The sequence below is a fragment of the Mastigoproctus giganteus genome, chromosome 12, assembly GCF_048544385.1.
Source record: "Mastigoproctus giganteus isolate SK-2022 chromosome 12, ASM4854438v1, whole genome shotgun sequence".
NCBI lineage: Eukaryota > Metazoa > Arthropoda > Arachnida > Uropygi > Thelyphonidae > Mastigoproctus > Mastigoproctus giganteus.
Window position 1 is genome coordinate 161,218,292 of NC_143586.1, and position 15,004 is coordinate 161,233,295.

General features: G+C 35.3%; 1 protein-coding gene across 7 annotated transcripts in view; it reads left to right on the forward strand.

Annotated features, from left to right (window-relative positions):
• The window catches only part of LOC150077549 (uncharacterized), a 308,710-nt gene that overhangs the window by 38,772 nt on the left and 254,934 nt on the right, over positions 1-15,004 (forward strand). The window contains exon 1 of one of the 7 annotated variants that reach the window (XR_016547747.1): positions 7,931-8,026. The exons of the other annotated variants lie outside the window; for them this stretch is intronic. The gene's annotated coding sequence lies outside the window, so the exon portion shown is untranslated. Of the gene's footprint in view, positions 1-7,930; positions 8,027-15,004 lie in introns of those variants that run through there. 7 annotated transcript variants of the gene reach the window in all.

The window sequence follows — 15,004 nt, forward strand, 5'->3', positions numbered from 1 at the left end:
CACCTACACTCAGGTAGGTGGAGAATGAAAAAGACCTGAGGGTAATTGAGCAGTGCAGATGGGCTGCCGGAGTAGATAATGGAGTTGTGTCAATGATATATAGGAATTTTGCTAGCAGAGACAAGGAGGTGATAAGGCTTTGTATAAGGCAATGGTCAGGCCACGTCTTGAGTACTGCGTATAGGTCTGGAGGCCACATTTTAGGAAGGATGTAGAGTTGCTTGAGCGAGTATAGAGAAGGGCAACAAGTTTGGTGAGGAGAACGAAGGGGTAGTCTTACCAAGAAAGGCTTAAGTTTTGCAAATTTCAGCGTCTGCTGACCTAGGCTCCTGCGAGGTGATCTGATTGAAGTGTATAAGGCCTTGAATGGGTTGAGCAGGCTTATTTCTGATGGGATTCTCCCTCTTGCTCAGATTGCGAACCTGAGGAGGCATAAATTCAAATTGAGGAAAGACAGAACAGATGTGCGGAAATTTGCCTTTAGCCAGTGGGTTGTTGATTGTTGGAACAAACTTCCATCTGTCGTTGTGGAAGTTGATAGCTTAATTAAATTCAAGGAGAAACTGTACAAACGTTTAGGGGGAATGGATTTTGGTATTTGGTATGTTGAGGGTCTTGCGGCTCCTGCGATTTCTCCCATCTCCGCGGTGTTCTCTGTATCGAGTGACAGTACCCTGTCAAGCCAGAGATTTAAAGTGTGTGGATCGTGTAGTCTGTGTGCCCATTGTTCATCTGGCTTATTGGCCATCGGGCCCCTGATGGGACCCGACATTGCCCATACCGCGCCAGGTGTTACCAATAAGGAATCAGTACTCTGGCAGGTCCTGCCACCTACTTTCCTCAGATTTCAATGGCTAGGACCTATATATATATAAAAAAAAGAGACATTGCTTTAATCGCTGTTGGTGCTTTGTTTGGTCATAGAGATTTGCCTTAAGAGCGAGAATGGATTGTACGCTGGATGAGTTTTATTTTTGGCCGAAAGGGGTCGGGGTGGGGGAATGGATGTGTGAAATGTTTTTTTTTCTTTTGCCTGATGCTACATAAGCTTTGTTACTGGCATCTTATAAATATCATTAGCTAATGCACCGCCATTATGTATATTATGTATACAGTGGGCTGTAACCCATACGTAGTGATAAGCTGTTTTGTATGTAAAGGATATACCCCCTCCCCTTCATCTCTGGAGATAAGTGCTTTTAATAATTTATGCTGCAAAATGTAAATCTTCCTGTCACTCTTATCTAGAAATATTTTTTTCAGTCCACAATGAAATAATGTATACAGAAATAAACCTAGGAGGAATAAACCAGTCGGAATAAGATTACAAAATGTTACATTAGAATGGGGATTCAATCTTGATAGCATATTCCAAGCAACAACTATGGTAAGGCCCTGATGTCAAACATATTCACTGTACTCTGATAACTACTTCAGCAATGGGGGAGAAAGCAATTTGGCTAACCTAAATATCCAACAGATACATGTAGCCTTTTTCATTACAGTATCCCTATTACTCAGAGACGAAACACTAACAGCTACTAATTTAGGTCTGTAGTAGTCTTTTCTAATATCATATCTTTTCTTAATGTTTTTAAATGTAATTTCTGTTTTTTCCCCATTTTTTTAAAAATTATAATTAGTTGTTACCGCTGCGTTAATTACTGTAACCCGTGTGATACTTATATTGCATTGAATCACATTGACAAGCAATCTCTCCCGAATTGCACCTTCGCCAATCACCATCTTCTTCACTAAATGTTCTTCAGTGTAAACATTCAATTACTCATCGTCTAGTAGCGTAGCATTCAAACGCAGCTGATGCGACTTACAGAAAACAAAAAAAAATATTTTTTTTGCTGGATTTCTGTGCATATAGGCGTCCCAGGTGGTATAACAAAGTTGTTTGTTTTCATCAAATTTAATACAGATAGTCAACTCCTAGATGACCACGGTAGTAGTACAAAAACGATGTCAGCACTGCCACCGGTTATCTAGATCAGTGGTCTCCGAACTTTTTTGGTCGCGCACCCCGGCATAAAAAATTAAATATATAAGCTTAATAATTTTTTTTTTTTTTATAAATCATTTACATGGAAGGCATTATATCTAAAATTATATATAATTTTAAAAGATACAAAACAAAATTAAATTGACGTTCAAGTACAAAATAAATGTACTTGAATGTGCATGATCGATGGCATGATCAAACAAAGCCGCATATTGAAGTATTGAAAAAACATTTATTTATAATTTTTATTTTCAATTACGTTTCGAAAAACTAAAGTACTTATAATTAATAAATACAGATTTATTGCGGATTATTTCTCGCACCTCATGGATCATCTCGCGCACCCCACTTTGGAGACCACTGACCTTGATAAATAGGCTAATTATTGTAGTCACTGCAGCGTGGTACAGACATTGCTGCACAGCGCTGGACGAAGGTATTTCGGCGCCAAATATATATATATATATATATATATATATATATATATATAGTTTGTTTATTTATTTATTTTATTTGCCTCATTGTTCTGTTTTTGGCGTCCCGGGTAAAGCCATGCTAGCCATTACCTTAATCCAGTACTGTTGCCGCAGCGCGGTTTGTGGTGGCTACACGTGTTTAGTCAATTTTGATTTATTTTCATTTCATACTTTAGCCAATTTCCTTAACCTAACTCTAAACTAGTGTTATTTTAAAGTTAGGTTACCTAAATTTGCATAAGGAGAAGCCCGCAATTTAGAAATTCACCGTGTAGCCACCTCAGCGCGCCACACAATGCCGCAGTGCGGTTTTTTATTATTATTATTATCTGTTTATTTCGATAAGGAAACCACCCCGGGACGGCAAAGTGCCAGGAGGGTGCTAAGTACATATCAGGGTACGAGATACTACGTGCAGTGGGTTACATATACTGAACACGTAGTATCGCCCCGAAATATTATATACACATTTTATGTTTAATATATACAGTATTTACACATTAATGATTCTGTACATACATTATATGTACAGAATCATTAATTTTGGAAGTTTGTTCCAACAATCAACAACCCATTGGCATATATTTACAATTCACTAATAATTCCATCTATAACTTACATATTAACATAACTGTTACAGAAGGTATATTTTTACAGTCAACAAATTATTATTGTTCTTAAAGCAGAAAGTTTCACTTTTATTCACAATTCTTTGGTACTTTGCAGCCGATTCATATTTCGGTAAGTCTGTACGAATCCTGGAAGATCTCTTTCCGGTATGTTGCATCCTCACACAGTTTTTCGGCATCTATGTGCAGAGAGTTAAATATTTTCGCTGCATTTGATGGGAAGAATCTTTGCAGGCTACTAAGACTGTTCAGGACTGAATGCAGTGGATTATTTACTTCTCCGCAAAGTTTGAGGTTACATGTAGAATGCATTGCCATTGAGCTACATATTTATTACTTAAAGCGGTCCCAGCCAACCAATGGCAACCCCGCTGTCAGTTATACATAATTTAGCAGGACTCTTATATACTCTCTCTCCTGTTTGCCCAAGTACAGGGAGGGAAAAAACCTGTCATGACCAAAAAAAGATTGATATGAACAAATTGAAAAATAATCAAATTGCATAAAAAATAAAATTGAGCTACAAACCATCGCGGCGCAGTTTGCTTTCTGTTGTACTTAATCCGATTTTTCGCACCCACCACATCAATTCCACCTGTTCCAGAAATATCGCCGCCTCCTTTCGAAAATACTCGGTGTACTTTATTCATATTCGCAAATCCCTGAAGTGCACATAAAAAGAAAGTGTTTCGCCAAGTTGTCAAGCGAGGCGCTGCAAACACTTTGTGGAAATTGGCTATTTGTACTTATTGATGTAAGTACAATATCTATAACCACATAAAACCGAACCCAAAACTAAAGAACAAATCTTGTCATTTTTAAAATCGTATGTTATGCACAATACGGCCACAGTATCTGTTGCGCCGATAAACTCTTACAAGTACAACGCTAGTAACTACTGTACACCCAAAACGACGTGGGGCGCATCGGTTCATCTTCCAGCCTCCTAGAAAGACTGGGATTTGATCTTTTATTCCCAAATGTAAATTATTCAGACAAATAACCACATCTTTTTGTATAAAAGAATAAAGTACTGAGCTGTATATATTTTTTGAACTTTTTATATTTCATTGCACAGAAAAAAAAATACACATTAATTTCAAGGAAAGAGTGCATCAAATTCTAACGATTATTCGATCGCTTAAGGAGAGCCCACAAAAACCAGTGTGCTCTAAAACGAGTGGCTATATTAACTACTACTGAGAGAGTTGGTAATAGCCGGGAGCTAAAGATAATAACACAAAGAACTATACCATTTTGTCATGGCAGAGAAAAATATTTCTTATATCATGTAACGATCGGGCTTGGTTAAAGTATTTGCTTATTTTTTCTGTTCCTATTTCGTTGATAATATTTCATCCATGGCCGCGAGAAAGTATACAAAAATTTCTTCTACCTTAGTTCAATAGCGAACTCAATTTTATTTTCCGTCTCACCAAAGATGAATCAGTGGCGTAACTATGCCAATGCTGTGCATTTTGCCCACGACCGAAAGGGAGCCTCCTGCCCGAAACAGAAAAAAATTTAATTGAATAAAAATATAAGTTTTATATTTTTATTCAATTAAATATTATGATAAAATTTACTGTCCATGGACAATTTTTTTTTTTTTTTTTTTTTTTCCACACATTCAACTCTAATTTAATATATGGACGCTGCTTTGATAACAATAACCGGAGAAAGAAGAATGCAGCTGTTCGGCATTGTCTATTGATGCTGAGCGGAAATGTGTACATAAAAGTGCAAGTGGCTAGAAAGAAAACATTAAAATGAAGCAATATAAAATACTTTGGTTTGACTGGCCACATCGAGAAAGTCATCAATGAAAATCATAATTTTTCTGGAAATTACAGATACAGTATATTTTTCTGTGGATTAGCGACATCGATAGACATACGAAGTGTGGAAGCAACAGCAGTAAATAGATACGCAACTCGTCGGAGTTCAAGAACAAATCCCTGTGTTACTTATCACTTTTACTGAATATGCGTAAATCGCGATGAGACAAAAAAAAAAAAAAAAAAAAAAAATCAATAACATAAATTAAAGCGCTGATTACAATAAACATCGTTTTTTTTTTTTTTTTTTTTTTTTTCCTATTGATATACGGATGACATTAAATTGTTACGTCACACTACAAACATTTAATAAAAAAAGAAAAACAGCAAGGGAGGAGATACTGGTTTTCCTACATGAAACTCGGAAGATTGAGACGCATACATTATAGATTACAATTACTCGCTATATAATATAAGAAATCAGGTAGATACTTTTCTTTAGAACATCAGAAGCATCAAGGAAATAAATTTTCATACACTACAAAACATCAGACTTAGAAATAATATGTCGTACAACTTTGTTACAATAAAATTACACAAACAAGAACATCCGCTTCATCCCATTATGTCACATAGACATTCACATTTTGATAATTATCTTCTTTTATTGTTAAGATTATCTCACCACTCCTGAACTTTTCAAGGTTCTAAATACAGTGCATACATATGTGTTATTAATCAGTGACATCAGATTATTTGTTGAAGAATTATGGGAATTTCATGTGGTTTCGCTATATATCAGTAGAACATAGATCTTCTTCATAGAAGTAATAACACATTACACGAATGATAACATCATCAGTGATCACAATAAGTGGCTTACACTAATAATTATCATACCGCTTTATCCTGTTCCTTTTCCATGTACGTATTTTTGTTTTTTAGTAGGCCATGCAGAGGCGGATTTAACGGCGGGCCCACCGGGCGCGCACCCTGAGCCCCGACTTCTGTAGGGCCCACGCAAAACCCCAACAAATTAGTTGAACATATTAGTTCAACTAATAGTTAAACTAATATGTTCAACTATTAGTTCAAAACTTTGTGATTATTATTATGCTATCATTAATTATATTATACATATATTTTATTGGAAATAAAACATTAATAGTACATAATATTTTTTTATTAATTTTAAAAAATGGTTAACATGTATTTTTATTTTCCCCGTCTCTCTCTTTTTTTTAAGGGGCCCAATATTTTCTTCTGCGCCCGGGGCCTCAACCGACCTTAATCCGCTCCAGAGGCCATGGCAGAAGTACGAGCATTTGAAAATTTTTCACAATGGCTGATGCCTCCGTGACGATATGGCCACTGTGGTTTCACTAAACTTTCTTCTGTGTTATTTTTTTCTTTCTGAGTAGGTGTGTGTGTGTGTGTTTTGCCCCTAGTTTTGTGCAACTGGGGTTCCTAGCGCCATATTCTCCCAGGATTACATACCGCTGTGCTTTTCTGCACTTTAGGCGAGTGCAGGCTTTTGTTTGTTAACCTCAGTATTTTTATTCTATTTTTTTTTTTTTTTAATTATAAATGTAGTTTTTTTGTTTGTGTGTGGGTTGCACTTAGCACTTATCTAGCATTTTGGTTGCTGTTTAGAGTAGGGCTTATATGTGGTATCATAGTGTTTAATTTCGTTGTATCATTTTTCTTATATTCATACTAGATATGTACAAAGTTTTTTTTTTTTTGTACTTGTAAAACATGTCAGATATGAAGTTTCCTGAACAGTGCAGACAGGTCCCTGCCAGGGCAGGTCATGGAGTATATTTTCAATGATATACAGGAATTTTGCTAGTAGGGATAAGGAAGTGATTAGCCCCTGTATAAGACAATGGTCAGGCCTCTCCTTCAGTATCGCGTACAGGTCTGGCGGCGTCATTTTAGGAAAGATGTAGAGTTGCTAGAACGAGTACAGAGAATGGCAACAAGATTAGTGAGGGGAATGAAGGGAACCTTCATTCCCCTTTATTTTACGTTTTCATTTGTAAAATTACCTGTTTTTGTAAATTAATTGTTCGATTTTTCCGGAAGTTTCGGGAGGCTGTAAAAATGTAAACCCCTGGCTTTTTGGCCGTGAAGGGCATTAAAGATTCTCTCTCTCTCTCTCTCTCTCTCTCTCTCTCTCTCTCTCTCTCTCTCTCTCTCTCTCTCTCTCTCTCTCCTCTTACAAAGAAAGGCTTAAGTTCTGGAAATTGCAGCGTCTGGAGACTAGTCACCTGCGAGGTGATCTGATTGAGATGTATAATGCCTTGAATGGTTTGAGCAGGCTTAGTCCTGATGGGATTCTTCCTCTTGCTCACATTACAAACCTGAAGGAGCATAAATTCAAATTGAGGAAAGACAGTTGTAGAATAGATGTGCGGAAGTTTGCCTTTAGCAAGCGGGTGGTTGATTCCTGGAACAAACTTCTATCTGTCGTTGTGGAAGTCGACAGCTTAAATAAATTCAAGGCCGAACTGGACGAACTTTTAGAGTAAATGGATGTGTGAAATGGAATTTTTTTTGCTGATGCTGTATAAGCTTGCTTTCTTGCATCATATGCCTCTGCTAATGTATCAAGAACTTTGTGCCGAAATTCAGTTACTGTTATAGGATCACTTTTTATAACATTTAAACCCCATCTTCCTTTTTACATAAGTTCCCGTTCTCCGTATCTTTATCTTTCCAAACACCAGTTAATAATTTATTTTTTTATAAGTATAATTTTTCAGTTAAATTTAGTCATTCGTCCTTCCTTTTAGTTATGCAAATATGAGAAGGGCCCATAGTAACTACCAATCCGCATCCGGCCCTTCTGTGCGGACTTAATGGTATGCTCAGGTTTAGCTGTTCGTAAATTTAAGGAGACTGTTGGTAACCATGATAGCGTGGCGCAAAAGAGATCTTATTTTTGACCCAGTGAGAAGATAACATTAGCTTCATGGTAGTGGTAAATGATCACTTGGATAGCTACAGCTCTTTGCGCCATGCCAGGTTCCTTCGTGGGAGGCTTCGCATGCTTCAACGTAGTTCCGCCTCTATGATTATGAACTGCTGTGATGTCGTCATTGTCCCTGGAACTTGTGAAGATGAAATGTAATTATCAAAGTGTCTAGCTGTTAGACTATTAAGCATTTAAGAGATTCTATAATAGCATCAGACTTCCTCCTCTTATAGTAAAGTTAAATAATCATGTCTGTTAATACATCTGCTCCTACACTGGTGGCCTGGTTTTTTTTCTTCTCTTTCTGTTCTCTCCCCTATAGCTGAGTGACGTAAGCAGTTAGTTTGCTTAGTAGGAAGCTCTTTATTTTCCTGAACAGTGCTAACGGTTTCTTATTTTAATTTAGGGGAGCAACACAGAAATTTGCGATTCATTATGAACAGAAGGGCAGAGTTTTGTTTTTTGTATTTTTTATGAATATCCAAGCATTTTACCTATGCTTAAAGTGACCAGACGACCCGGATTTGCCCCACATTGCAAACTGTCCCGGATTGGATATGTAGCATCCATACTTTTATCTTGAATCACGATAAAATTAAGTTAATTGATGCGGATGAAGAAGAAAGTGGTCTTTTTGGCGAGATATCATATTTAAAAAAAATGTGGTCATGATTAAAAAATAAGACTGGAATGACCAAGCAATGCCAACAGATATGAGGTGGGTCGAAATATTTAAATATTTTGACGCAAGGGACATACAATGCAGGCATTTGAAAAGAGTAATTGCATTTGCATTATGTTTGCCTAGAACCAATGGTGCAACTGAAAGTTTCTTTGGTAGTAAGCAGTGGCGGATCCAGAAAAAAACGACAGGAGGGCCACCGTTTTGCGCAATAGAATGGCGATCACATTAACATCAGTGTTGCCAACTGTAGTCAGTTGAAAATAGCTGAGCTATAATGCAAAAATAGATAAAATCCTATGTTAATAATGAAAAATAAAAATAAAATTTTATTATTTTTTTTTTTGTAGCTAAAGGGAATTTAAACAATTGGTGTTTATTTTCCGAAAAACGAAACTGGTAGTAAGTTGTGGATGTCAGAAAAAACACAACTGACCGTAGAAATGCCGAAAGCAATACTACAAGTTAAGGGCAATTTTGCTAATTCTTGAAGAATTTTACAAAGAAATAGCAAATAATGAAAAATTCACTCCGGGAAAAAAAAAAAGAAAAAAAAAAAGATATTCAATTATGTTATTTAATTTCCATTGTTTTATTGTTAAAAGAAGTATGTATTTTTAATTATTATTTCACAGAAATACCTATATAATATAGATAAAATAAAAAGCAAATATAGACTATATCTATTTTTTTAAGAAGTGTGATAATTTATTTTATAAGTTTAGTTTAAAGAAGTATATGTATTTAATTTATATTTTGTATGTGAATATTTTTTTATAAATAAAAAACTTAAAAAAAATGTGTACAGTATATTGCTTTAAGGGGGGAGGGGTGGAAAATCGATATCGCTCATTGGAATACACTACTCTGTGGTACTAAGGATTTGGTCACTTTTACCTATGCTCAGTCGTATGTAAGAGTTTGCATGAAATGAAATAAGAGTTATATTTGTATATAACTTATATAATATAAGTTGTATACAAACTCTTAAATAAGAGTTTGCATGAAAAGAAAAGCGACTAATCATTTGAATTTTAATGTTATTTCCATAAAAGAAGGTAACTTGCGTTTCAATGGCGCAAGCCGGTTCTGCATTTGTCAACAAGTTGTCACTGTCATTTACCATCGCAGTTTTTATGCTACATGTCGTGCTTGTCATTAAACGGAAAGTTGAAAATTGACGGGATTAAAGTAGGGTTAAAACTGACTTTGGTAGAGATTCAGAAACGGGTACCCCTTTCAAAATGGCGGCGAGGAGAGGGGGGGGAAAGCAGTGATTGACGGATTGTGACTCCGCCCACTCACTGCGTTCCCCCTCCTCTCCTCGCCCGATGGATTTCAACTGACACGCGGACGGCACTTGGCACAGCAACAAATATGGCGGCTGAAAACAAATGATAAATCCAATAAATTTAAAAGTTCAAGTTACCAAAATGCACGTTTTTTCGCGATAATAAAATGTCACGTGATATTTAAATAAGTCGCATATAGCTGAAAAGGGGAGAAGGAAATTTCGCGAAAGAAAAGGAACGGCAAATCAACAAAATTTAAAAATAAAACAAAAAGTTACGCGAAATGCAATCACTTGATTCTTCTCGCCCATACATAACTAGACTATTTCGCAAGCATTAACAACGAACTGAGACGAAGAAATACCACTTGAAAACTGAAAATCTATATTATATATCTATAAGTATATTATTTCATTTCCTACTTTTAGCGTTCGGCAAAAACTATTAATTCACTCGAAAACAGCAAAAATGTACGATCATAATATCAATTTAGGAATTATTACTTCGGTAAAACGGCGCTCGAAACTTTGAAGATGAAACGCGCTAGGGCATTAGTTCAAAATTAGCTCTCTGTAAAAAGAAATTCGCGCGCTCTACATCAAGAAACACCAATCTCATTTTCCTTTCACACCGAAAACATTTGTACTCACACGCAATCAAATTTATTTTGATTGCGTGTGAGTACAAATGTTTTCGGTGTGAAAGGAAAATGAGAGGTTGAACGGAGAGAAACAAAGAAAAAAACCTGTGAAAAAGGAGATTACACAGCAACAAAACCTGTGAAAAAGGAGATTAACAGGACACCCGCACAACTGAAATACTGTCTAAAAATGACCGCCGGAGCCTGGAAATGGCGCAATAGTAATCAGCCAATCACATTGTGATTGGCTAATTACTATTACTAATATGGCTTCGAGCGCCGTTTTGCCGAACTAATAATTCCTAAATTGATATTATGATCGTACATTTTTGCTGTTTTCGAGTGAATTAATAGTTTTTGCTGAACGCTAAAAGTAGGAAATTAAATAATATACTTCTGTTTATGTATATTGAGAGTTTCAATTTTGTAAATTGAGTAGAAATTATTAGTTTCTCTCAGTGGGGGGGGGCAATTTTCAAGTGAGATTATTATTATTAGCTATATGGTGCAAGGAAGCCTGAGGCTTATGCTGCACCAGCCAAAAAAAAAAAAAAAAATTCCCCAGTTACCCTAAGAGAGAGAGAGGGAGAAAAGTAAAAGGGAATCACCAAGAAAGGGAAGAATGCCGATATCCAGCTCAGGACTCTGGGTTTGTTCTTTTGCTTACATAATCCTCCTACCCCAATGAGCAGGCTAGTTATCAGTGGTAGCAGCTGTTCTGTTAGCTAGCAGAACATGTATTCTAACTCTTCCCACAGTTTATAATGTAATATATTCAAATCCATGTTTCCACAGGGCCAAAGTGAAGACTTGATAAACTCAGAAGCATTTACTTTGAACTATTGGTACAACATTATGCAAGGAAGATATGTCTTGATTAAGTGAAAATCCTCATTCTGCATTATGGAAGTTTACAAGGTGTTTAATACCACTAATATGTGTGCATTACCAGTATACATTATGAATTTAAAACCACTAATGTATGCATTAGTGGTATAAAGTACCCAAATTAGATTTTCCAACTCTCCTAACTGCCCCTTTTCATTAAAGGAAGATATGTCTTGATTAAGTGAAAATCCTCATTCTGCATTATGGAAGTTTACAAGGTGTTTAATACCACTAATATGCATACAGTGTATGCATACTGTGTGTGCATTACCAGTGTACATTATGAATTTAAAACCACTAATGTATGCATTAGTGGTATAAAGTACCCAAATTAGATTTTCCAACTCTCCTAACTGCCCCTTTTCATTAAAGACGATTACCGTGTAATATGATCAAAATGCCTGAAATCAGTGTTTTCAGATCATTGTAACAAACCACTAACTGTATGAGATAGAAAATTGTAAAAGGATATATTACTAGACCTTCAAGTGCAAAGCAGCTGTTAATAGTATATAAATAACTAAATTAGTGAAAAGAAGATAGTGTGAAAAAAAGTATAATGTGTCTTCATATCAGTTACCAAGTGCAACTGAAATAAAATATTATAAATTAATAAAAGCAAACAGCATAAAGCAATACAAACATACAGTGTAAAAAGTAATATGAAACAGATCCACTATACTAGTATTAATGTGTAAAGATAAGGATGGAAAAAATCTTGTACAAGCAAATATCTGAGTCAAACTTGGGCAGGTCAAAAACATTAATACCAGTGTCTCAAAATAAGTTAAAATATATAATCTTTGCAGGAACTGCAGTTATGCTTTTCATTTGGAATATAGCATTTTAATGTTCAACAGATATTTTCAAATGTTTTGAAAGTAGTCACAATGTTATGAAATAAAAAACTAATAATAAACATTGGTTGTATATATAATGCCATGTTATAAAGTTGGAGAATAAAAAGGACAGCAGCAAAAAAGTAATGAAGCTGAATTTTAAAAAATACCTAATGTGAGTACGTATTGCTCCAGAGAGGGTGCTGGAAAAGCACAGAAGTGTGACCTTGTCAATCCCACAATCCAGACCAGTTAGCCTTACATTGTTTTTTTGTATGAACGTCCTCTGTGCATTGTGTCTAACATCATCAGAAACCAAAGAATCAACATCAAGTTTTTTGTAAAGCTGGAGAAGAGTCCCACTGAAACACATGAAACATTACAAACAGCTTATGGTGATGAAGCTCTATCCTGAGAAAAAATCCCTAGAGTCCCAAATTGGTGGAATGTGTACAATTTATTAGCAAGTGACTGCTGAGTAACATTGAACAAGCAAGTAATGCTAACAAATGATTTAAACCACTGTAACAAATGTATTTAGTTCCCTGGGGAGGAAGATGAGTAAGAAAATATTTCCTTATTCAAATTTTGCATTATTTGAATTCAATCATTACTATTTTTGCCATACTGTGTATAACCATGAAATACTCAAGCACAAAAATTAAGATATGCAGTTTCCTGCATAAAAATAAATACTAACAAGATGAATTATTCAGGCAAGCTGTAAAAGTGTAAATGCCCAACTTCAATTTGTAAAGAAAAGAAAATTATTATAATTAATAAAGAAAATTGTGAAAAAGTGGTAAACAAGTACATGCAAAATGAGGTAAAAACATCTTCAGTATCCTTAGATAACTAATAATTTCAAAGTAAGAAGGTAAGAAAATTCAAAATAAAAATGTAAGAAACAGTATTGAAGGTTACTACATACAGGTTTGAAAACCTCATTTTAGGAAGGATGTAGATCCAGAAAGGGTGCAGAGAAGCACAACAAGGTTTGTTGTGCATGGAAACAAAAGAAAAGTAAAAAAGGTACACCTATCGAGAGAGACTGGGTTTCCTTAAATTGAAGTCTGAAAACTAGTCATCTGTGTGGTGACCTAGTTGAACACTAAGCAGTTAACTAAAATAAATGTTAACATCATCTTTTCACTTTCTCAGATGACACACAAAAGGGAACAAACATTTAAATTGGAAAAGGATGGTTGTAGATTACATATGCTGAAATTTGCATTCAGCTAAAGTGTAATCAATACTTAGAATAAACAACTGGAATTGGTTTGAGGGTAGGAACTGTGCAAAGTAAGGATTTTAAGCTCCTGGGAATGGATAAGTTTTTCTGGAAAATTTTATCATTTTTTTTTTTTTTTTTTTTGGACTTAAGTAACATATTAAATTGTTCAATAAATAGTTTAATAGTCTTACTCACATGTGTTAGCTTATTTTCAAATTTAGCTAGAAATTTTCAACTTAATCTATCGGTGATTTGGTGTGAATATTGTAGCACATAACTAATGTAGTGCATGGTAGTTAGATTATAGGGTTTTAATTTTGATAGATAAGTAACTAGAAGGTTCTAATCACATAGGTTGGCATATATTTTTTATTTTTAACTAAGAAATTTTACTTTTAGTAAGGCTATAACTAATTTAAAATGCTACAAATTTAGCAGTATAGCATAACGTATAACATAAACTCAATCGCTTAATATTGCATTTAGGTATATATGATGAGGGATTATATGATGAGAGCCCTGTCGATCAACTCAGCCCTAGAAAGATGGTGCAAGGCTCAAGGGGTTATGCCCCTTTCAGCCCGGTCTACACCTGTCAACAGAAGAGACCGCCCCCACAGGAACGGGACACAAATAGAAAAGGTGCATTCCACCTAGCAGTGCATTGATAGCTGATGCTATCAATGCACTGCTAGGTGGGTCGGAAAACCTCTAGCTTGGGGGGACACAAGGACCAAAGTAAATGAAAAAAAAATAAATAATAAATAAATAGTAATAATCACAGAATAAATAAATAATTTTAATCCCACAGTGAAGAGGAAGATGTAAGTCGGGGTGCCAGCAGACAAAGAGTAAGAAAAAAAAAAAAAAAAAAATGGGAAAGTGGTTATCTATCCTGCACAGAGTGAGAAAGTAGAAAAGGTGAGCCAAGGCTGCTCCTAGTTCCAGGGCAGGATCCGGAAACAGTGCAAAACGCAGGTTAGAGAAAAAAAAAATATTAAGCTTAAGTAAATTGAAAAAAAAAATAAATAATAAATAAAAATAATTAAAGAATAAATAAATAATTTTAATGCCACACCCTGGCTACATTGAAGAGGAAGATGTAAGTCGGGTGCCAGCAGAGAGAGAATGAAAAAAAAAAAAAAAATGGGAGAGTGGTTATCTATCTTGCACAGAGTGAGAAAGAAGAAAAGGGGAGCCAAGGCTGCTCCTAGTTCTACGGTAGGACCCGGAAACAGTGAAGAACGGAGGTTAGAAAAAAAAAAAAAGAAAAAAGAACATCAGTAGAAGGAGTGACTTTCAGTTGGCAGTGGAATTGTTAATGATCGGCATTTCCACGTCCACTATGTTTTTAAAGATTAAAACGAAAGAAGAAACAAAATAAAATGAAAGTAAAGAATTAAGTAACTTAAAATTAAATTGTCAAGCATCGGACCGTTCAAAGTCGTTGAAATTTCACCCGACCGATGAGGTGAGTGGTTTTTCTTCGTCTCAGTTCGTTGTTAATGCTCGCGAAATAATGTTTTATTTTTAAATTTTGTTGATTTGCCGTTCC